Source organism: Dipodomys ordii, unplaced genomic scaffold (genome assembly GCF_000151885.1).
Source record: "Dipodomys ordii isolate 6190 unplaced genomic scaffold, Dord_2.0 Scaffold32, whole genome shotgun sequence".
Lineage (NCBI taxonomy): Eukaryota > Metazoa > Chordata > Mammalia > Rodentia > Heteromyidae > Dipodomys > Dipodomys ordii.
The window spans coordinates 6578950-6587355 of record NW_012267248.1 but is presented as its reverse complement, the minus strand read 5'-3'; positions in this window follow the sequence as shown (position 1 = coordinate 6587355).

The following is an 8406-nucleotide window of genomic DNA, read 5'->3' as shown; positions in this document are numbered from 1 at the left end:
TACACACACACACACACACACACACACACACACACACACACACACACACACACACACACACACACACACCATAACAAATGTCAAATGCTGCTGCTATTATTTAGCTTCAGAAAAAATTCCCCACAAACACACTGTATTCTAGGTAAAATATCTTTTAAAAGATAAATGGAGCACTTTCCTCATAATAACAGGGGTTCACTGCCAGGTGGAGCAGTGCCCCATCCAGGGGTAGCTTGCTTGGGTTTCCACATTACCAACATCTGCACCCTTGGAGATAAAATTCTGGGGTCAGATTTGTACTTCACAGAAAGTGAGCTTTGAAATTTTATTAACTGAAAAATCATCGCCATCATTTTCCTTGTAGATCATACCATTTCAAAGCTCCTCATATCTTTTGGAAGGGGTTGAATTTCATTTTGCTAGAGGGTAAATGAAATTTTAAAGTGGGTACATATTTAATCATTTTCCTTTCTTTCTTTTGCTGGTATAGAAATTCCTCCTTATCTGGCCTTCCTTGTACGGAGTCCCTCCTTTTAAAAATTGCTTGTGAGAGGTTGTTCACGATAGAATAACAGGTTGTTCCTAGAATGGCTAATACACAACAAATAGAGCAAGAAAAAACAATTTCCCAATTGTTCTCTGAGCCCCCTGGGAGGTGAGTGAAGGCTGTATGTGGTTCCTCTATAAAGCAAAGGGTGTGAGACAAGGTGACAGGTTCCAGGGTAAGGCCAAAAAGGAATTCTAAACGGAGACCTGTTTATTCTATAGAAAGTAATACTTTATGCCTCCCGTCCAACTCAGGTAACAGGGAGTCGCTATTACACCGAGTCTACCCTTATCAAAACGTTCTGCTCTGTTCTCCACAGGGTCAGGAGGTCAGGAAATGAGACCTACAGTTCTCATCCCCAGGAGATCCAGGGGCTTTAAAGAAGGAAGCTATGGACTCCTGGTAGGTTGGGCCTGATTATTTGACACGGGAGGGAGGTTTGGAGGGTGGGAGGAGGGGTGGGGGGAGTATGATCGGTGGGGGGTTGGATATGAGATGTGTACTGATTAGAAGCTTTGGGAAAGTAATTCTAAGGCACAAAATGCCTGAGTATTTAGGTGGCATTAGAATATGGATTGGAAAAGGGAGTCTTGCTCTGAGGGTGTCTTGTGCAGTGAGTAGTTTTAGGAGATGTTTGAAAATGGCCAAGGCATTAGGCAACTATAGGAAAATGGTGCTAAATCCAGGGTGCCCCCAGAGAGCTGTCTTTTGAAATGGGAGTAAATGGGGCAAAGGGGTGAAGTGCTCATGTGCTGGGCACTGGTCACATTTTAGTGATGTTAGTTGTTTCTTATATCCCTCCCTCTTCTTTTTTAAAAATTTTTTTTAATTGTGAAAATACTGTACAGAGGGGTTACAATTACATGGGCAAGATAATGAGTACATTTCTTATCTTCTCTCCCTCTTCTACTTTCTTTCCTTTCTCCTTTTTCCTCCCTCCCATTCTCTCTACCTCCTTCCTCTTTCTTTTATTTACAACTTATTTTCCCCAACAATTGTGTGTGTGTGTATGTGTGTGTGTGTGTGTGCCAGTGCTATAATTTGAACTCAGGGCATTGTACTCGTGCTTGATTTTTTTCACTCAAGGCTGGTGCTCTGCCTCTTGAGCTACTACATCTCCACTTTTGACTCTTTGCTTATTATTAGGAGATAAAAAAATCCCACTGACTTTTCTGCCTGGCCTGGCTTCAAACCTCAATCCTCAGATCTCAGCCTCCTGAGTAACCACTGGGGCCTGGCATCCCCAATAATTTTATATTCATTCCCATTGTCAGGATGAAAGTTAAAGGTTCTAAGAAATTGAATAACTCACCCATGTTTATATAACAAATTGACAAGTTGACCTTTCTCTTACATCCCAAATTCCCATTCTCTACCAAATATTACCTCTTCTGCAGAATTGGGAATGGAAAAGGTCTTCAGAATCCCAGCGACAACTCTAAGCTCTATTGTGCCATAGTAGTTATCACTGTGTGTGCGATCAGTACCCTACACTTCTATTACATGGGTCTCTAAGAGAGGTGTTCATGGAACTCCAGCCCTGTAGAAGTAAGGAGGAAAGGCTGTGATCCCAGAGAAATACCTGAAGGTTGTCATAGTGGACACCAGGCAGTATGGTGGTTCATGGGAGGTGCTTTTGTTTCTTTTGAGTTTCTTGCTGGTGCATTCAGGACACAGATAACAAGGGTTAGCTAAATGATCTTCAGGGCTGTGGACAAAATGGGAATATTGGACATCTTTCTGTCCCTTTAACAAATACCTGAGATAATGCACTTAGAGAAAAGTGTACGGTGGCTCATGGGGGGGGGTTGTGGTCCATCATTAGATGGCTTTCAGGTCTGTGGTGAAGCAGTGCACTGTGGTACATGCACATGTTGGAACAAACCCACTCAACTTACAGCCAGGATGCAAGAGAAGGAGAGGGAGCTGAGGACCCACAATCCCTTTCGAGGGCCCACCCTTACTGACCTGAGGATCTCACATGAGACCCCATAGCTTTTTTCTTCTTTTGCACAACTGAAGTTTGAACTCAGGGCCTTTTACTAGGTGAGTGAGTGCTTTACCACATTTGCTGTGCACCTAGTCCTTTTTGCTTTTAGTCTGTGTTTTAGAAGATAGTCTTGCCAAGAAGCATTGTACTTATAACCTGACTTATGGAAATGTAACCCCCTTTTCAGCTATTTACTAAAAACAATAAAATAACATAAAAAGAAGATAAGGTCTCAGGCTTTTGCCCAGGTCAGCCTTGGATCATTATTCCTCTACCTTCACAGCTTCCTAAGGAGCTGGATTAAAAGCATACACCACCACATCTGTCCTCTTAAAGCTTCTACTACCTCCCAATAATGCCTTTAACATGTGGACCTTTGGGTGACATTTAAGATCCAAACTATAGCATGTCCTTTGTGGGGTTCAAAATGGTGAAGTCAGAGCATTAAATCAAAGAGAAGTTTGGAGCATGGGGCCCATGCAGTTGCATAGAATACATCCATAAAGCTAACCCTTGGCAATTTGGCCCAACCACATTATTTACGAAGACCTGATGTTATACCAAGATGCTATCAGAAACATCTGACAAGGTTAGCTTCTGTAAAAACGGCAAATTGACAACAGCAGCTGTGTTTTTAACTCACTTATTTGTGCTTTCACGAAGTCATTCACTTAAAAGGCATTTATTGCTGGGTGCTGGTGGCTCATACCTGTAATCCTAGGTATTCAGGAGGCTGAGATCTGAGGATTGCAGTTCAACGCTAGACTGGGAAAAAGCCCACGAGATGCTCTAATCCCCAATTAATCATCAAAAAGCCAGAAGTGGAGCTGTGGCTTAAGTGATAGAACACTGGCCTTGATCCCAAAAGCTATCCTTAGGTGCTATCTCTTGGGATAACACCTAGGCCCTGAGTTCAAGCCCCAGGACTAACACACACACACACACACACACACACACACACACACACACACACACACACACACACACGGGTATTTATTGATCTCTTCTTGTATGCTGGGCACTGTGCTGGGGACTGAAAACTAAATTCTAAAGCATGACCTGTTCCGAAACAGTGCTGACAGGGTCTTAGATACTGGGAGTAGAACTAAATGGCCACTTCCTCCATTTACCCAGAAATCTGTTTGTTAGAAGACTCATTGTTTCTCAATGACAAATTTACTGAAGACTCATTGCGCATTTCAGTGGCAGGAAACAAAAAGCTAATCTGCTACCACAGTATTTACTGGAAGGCTCTGAGGGAGCTCACTGAATGGAAGGAAAGGGGGAAGCCAGGGCTTGGGAGGGATGGAATTCAGGCAGGTTTGGCCAATCAGGTCAGAAGACAGCAAGTGACTCTTCATAATGCAGCTGTTGGAGTGAATCAACTTTGGCTTACACATATGCACACACACACATCTCATATACTTGGAGAGAGTCGAGTGAAACCAGTTTCTCATTTCTTAGCTTGATGTTCTATCCTTATGGATGTGGGAAAGACATTATTTTGTTTTATTCCTTTATTTTCCTTGTTTGACCTCCAAGTCCTGCTTCCTTCTTTCCCACAAACAACCACTTTAAATGAGCTTGATTTATGTCATCATTTATGCACATACACAGGGATAAAAGACAGCCAATGCACATCACCTGTTCCAGGGTCCTGATGCCCAGTAATATGTCATATGACCAGAAGCAATGTACACAAAGATGCCAAGTCAGTGCCATTATTACTGGAATTTCCTAAGTGTTTATTTATGTTAGCTTCTGGGCATAAGAATGTTTGCTGTAATTAAGTGCTTGCTTCTTGTTTATATGTATGCATATATCATATATATACATATATTCATAATATATGAATGCTTTTCTTTTTTTTAGATGTGGGGCTTGACCTCAGCTGTCCCTAAGTTCTTTTGTTCAAAGCTAGCACTCTACCACTTTAAGCCCCTTGATTATATGTTTGTGTGAATACATAGTTATGTGTTTCTGAGCTTCCAACTTCAAATCCATCTTGTTGTGTTTAAGTGGTCTGCTATGTCCCCTTCAACATTTCCATTTTTCCTTTCAATTTTTCATTTTTACATTTTTTTGGTGCTGTTACTGGGGCTTGAACTCACTGTCTCCCGCTTTCACTTGGCTTTTTTGCTCAATGTTAGAGTTCTACTACTTGAGCCACAGCTCCACTTTGAGCTTTTTGGTGGTTAATTGGAGACGAGAGTCTAATAGACTTTTCTGTGTGGGCTAGCTTTGAGCCATGATTCTCAGACCTAAGCCTTCTGAGTAACTGGGATTACATGTGTGAGTCATGGGTGCCTGGCTCAATCTTTTCTATTTAAAAAAATGTAGATTTATCTAACATTATATTCTGCACTCTTTTCCAAGTGCATCCCATGGGTGTCCACCTGTGGTGAGCCCTCTTATTTTCCTGTCTGTCTCTATTTCTTATCTTATCTCATGGGTTACTGGTTTCAGGATTTTCCCCCTTTCTCTTTCTTCTTTGCTCTTCTCTCCCCCCCTCCCCATTGTTCCCATTGTCTTTTGGATCATATTCATGTCTCTAGGGAAATCTGTGGAGCTCAGAAAACCAGCTTTCCCCTTCATTGTTGGGGTAGAAATTGGATGCTTGCAGGTAAGACTGGACCGGACATCCTGACCAGATGTCCCCTCGCATCCCCACTGGGGCTTTCTGCATCCTTTTAGCCTGAGCACACATTCTTGAGGGCTTACTGGGAGCTTGTGGCCCCCTGTGGATGATATAAGAGAAACATGAAGCTCACCAGTTGTGTGAGACAAGGTTTGTGGCTGTCTTGTGCGAGGTAGACAGTGGTGGATGTTGGACCTTCCAGAAGAGGTCTAAGCTTCGCACATTCCAGGCCAGGTGTTCTATGGTTGATTGCACAGTGACCTTGCTACAAAGCTGTTGCAGGGCATGGAGAGGGCCGAGTGTAAGTCAGCCTGGGACTCTGTCAAAGGAATATTTGCTGAACCTTTATTTCCTTTTGAAGGCTGTCCCCACTCCAAACCCCAAGGCTCAGCACAGTTATAAACAGTAAGCTTCCCCAGGCCACTGCCCTTCTGCAGATTCTGCCCATAGTAGGCAGCTTCCTGTGCCCTCCTGCAGAACTTTTCCCCCTTGTTGCCCTGTTTGATTCCTTTCCTCCCCCACAGCATGGAGGTGTTGTCACATTGGCATCCGTGGCTGGGGAGTGCTCAGGGGTGGCTGGAGGTAGCACATGCTCTGTGCCAGCTCATTATCTGACTGACCTATGTGTCCTTTGGGGATGACCATCTCTGTGTCTCAGGTGCATGGACCTCCTGCTTCCCGGGGCCGTACACAGAGCTGGTCATCTGCGTCCTTGAGGCTGGGTAGCTGTAGTCATGAAGCCAGGGCTGCTGTTTCTATGTCCCAGCTCTTCTGCCACGTCTGAGTGTTTTCCAATGAAGGCTGAGGGAAGCAATCTCCCAGGCTTACCACCCCAGAACTAGAAGCCCCATTTCCAGGAAAGCAGCCACTCGATCCAATCTGATGAGCCCATTCCCAGCCCAGGCCCCGCCTGCCCTGGCATTTACACCCCACAGCTCAACAGCAGGCTGCTTTTTTAGCTGTAGCCACGTGACATCATTTCCAATTGGCTAGCCTTCCTCCGCCTCCTCCCCCTTTCCCCTCCTCCCTCTCCCACAGCCCTCAGCAGTCCTAAGTGGGGGTGCCCTGGCCTCTTGGGGGGAGCACTCCCCCCTTTTTTAAATACTTTTTTATTGTGAAAATACCATACAGAGGGGTTACAGTTACACAAGCAAGGTACATTTCTTATCAAGAATTGTTGCCTCCTCCTTTGTTTTCCCCCTACCATCCCTGCCCATCTCCATGACTACACCCTCCCTTCCTCCCCCCCCCACGCCTAAATTGTAAAGTTCGTTTTTCGACCTAGCACCTTGTATACACTCCCTTTGACATTCCTAGTCCTCAATCCCTTCCCTGGGTAGGGAGGGTGTGGTGTGGCAGGTGGACTCAGGAGGCACACAGGAGGCTTTGGTGCATGGATTGGTCCAGAGAAAGCCCCACCCCTTGGATGGGTCCTTCCTTCCTCCTTACTGTGAAATGGATGGCTTCTCCCCCACATCCTGTGAGACACCTAGGAAGCCAGCTCTGTGGTGCTGACCTGCATTATCAGGCATTCCCCACCCCCTGGCAACGCAAGGGTGGGGATAGAATGGTGGGGGGAGGGGGAGGCTGGATGCTGTGTCGCGTGATAAGAAGAGGTTCTTTTCATAACCATATATGTCTCCCCAATAGAACCAGTAAATAATGTGTTAGCTCTGGCTGGGATGTCTTTCCAGAGCTGCCCCAGGAGCCCTCTGGCTCCTACAGGCAGCTTCTCCAATTTCAATTTCCATGTCCTCTGTTTGGTAACTCAAGACCATCTCAGAAGCAGCTGACACTGGGGACAGCTCCCCAGTGGTGGCTCTTGGGGAAGGGGCTGCTGGGCACCGACCTGCAGGCATGCTTGGCTCGGGGGCGGGGTTGGGGGGGTGGAAACAGGGAGATATTCTTCCTGGCTGCTATAGCTCAGCTTACAAAGTGAGCAGAACGCTCCCTGGAGGATCTAACCCCTGGGGACCTGGCTAGGCTCCGTCAGTGAGTAATGGAGGAGGATGAGTGCCACTAGTGGGGAAAGCGACAGGCATCCCTGTCATCATCTCCAGATTGTCACCTCTGTCCCTTGCCAGAGAGGGGGCCAGGCCACCTCCAGGGACACTGTGTTGAACCCAGAGGATAGCCCTCTGCTTTCAGCGGCAGGCAGAGCTAGACTCTGCTTACCTAGCTGGGCCAATGAGCTCATGGGACCTTTGACTCAACCAATTCAATCAAGCCCTTTGCTTTGTAGGTGAAGAGACAAACGCGGAGAAGTAATTACCCAAAATCAAGGTAAAGCTTCAGCTTGAGCCAGCATCTGTTCAAGGCAATGGATCCACAGCGCATTCCTATCTCCACACCTACACTGGGGTCTGAAGGCAGCAGCAGCCAGGAGTCTCATCCCACCTCCTTTGCTGCGCAGAGCCCTTCTGCAGTACCAGCTCACCCCTTCCACAGTGGTGGCTTTGCTTCTGGGCTGGTGTAAACCCTCCCTTGCCTTAGAATGGGGGAAGAATGGCTAGTCCAACATCAGGAGCCTGGGAAGAAGGCTGAAACTGTTTGCTACCTCCACTTGTCCCTTGATGAGAAAGGGCACCTGGAGTGAAGGGGCCAGGTGTGTGGCCTGGGGAGTGGCTGTAAGCGCTGGGGCTGCAGGCTGATCATTAGCCAAGAAGTCAGTAGAATCTGGTTTAGCCTGTGACTAAAGCACGGAGTGGAAAGTTCTGAGAACAACTCTTAAATTGATGACATGGACATGGGCAGCTCCCTGGCTGTGACTGGCATGTTCCCTCAGAGGTCCAGAATGCCACGTATCTGTCTCTCTCCACACACTGCCAGCCCAGTAGGTCTACCTATCTCTGCTTCCCCTGGAGCCCAGAATACCATTGGCATTAATAAATGGTAGAAAATAGAAACATCCAAGAACTTCTCTGGAAGTTCTTCCTTTATAAGGCCCGATTGGCCTCTAACAACCCCTAGCACCTGGAGCCAGGAACTCTGGAGGGTTACCAAGCAGGGTGGGGCATTTGTTTTCCCCTCTGCCAGGACTCAGAGGTCACAAGAAAACCAACCAGGACCAGGCATCTTGCTGAGATGCAGGAGATACCTGTCATTTCTTTTTTTTTTTAAATTTTATTTTATTTGTGAACATACTGTACAGAGGAGTTACAATTACATGGGCAGGATAATGCGTACATTTCTTACCAAGCATTGCAGCTTCCTCCTTTGTTTACCCTTCAC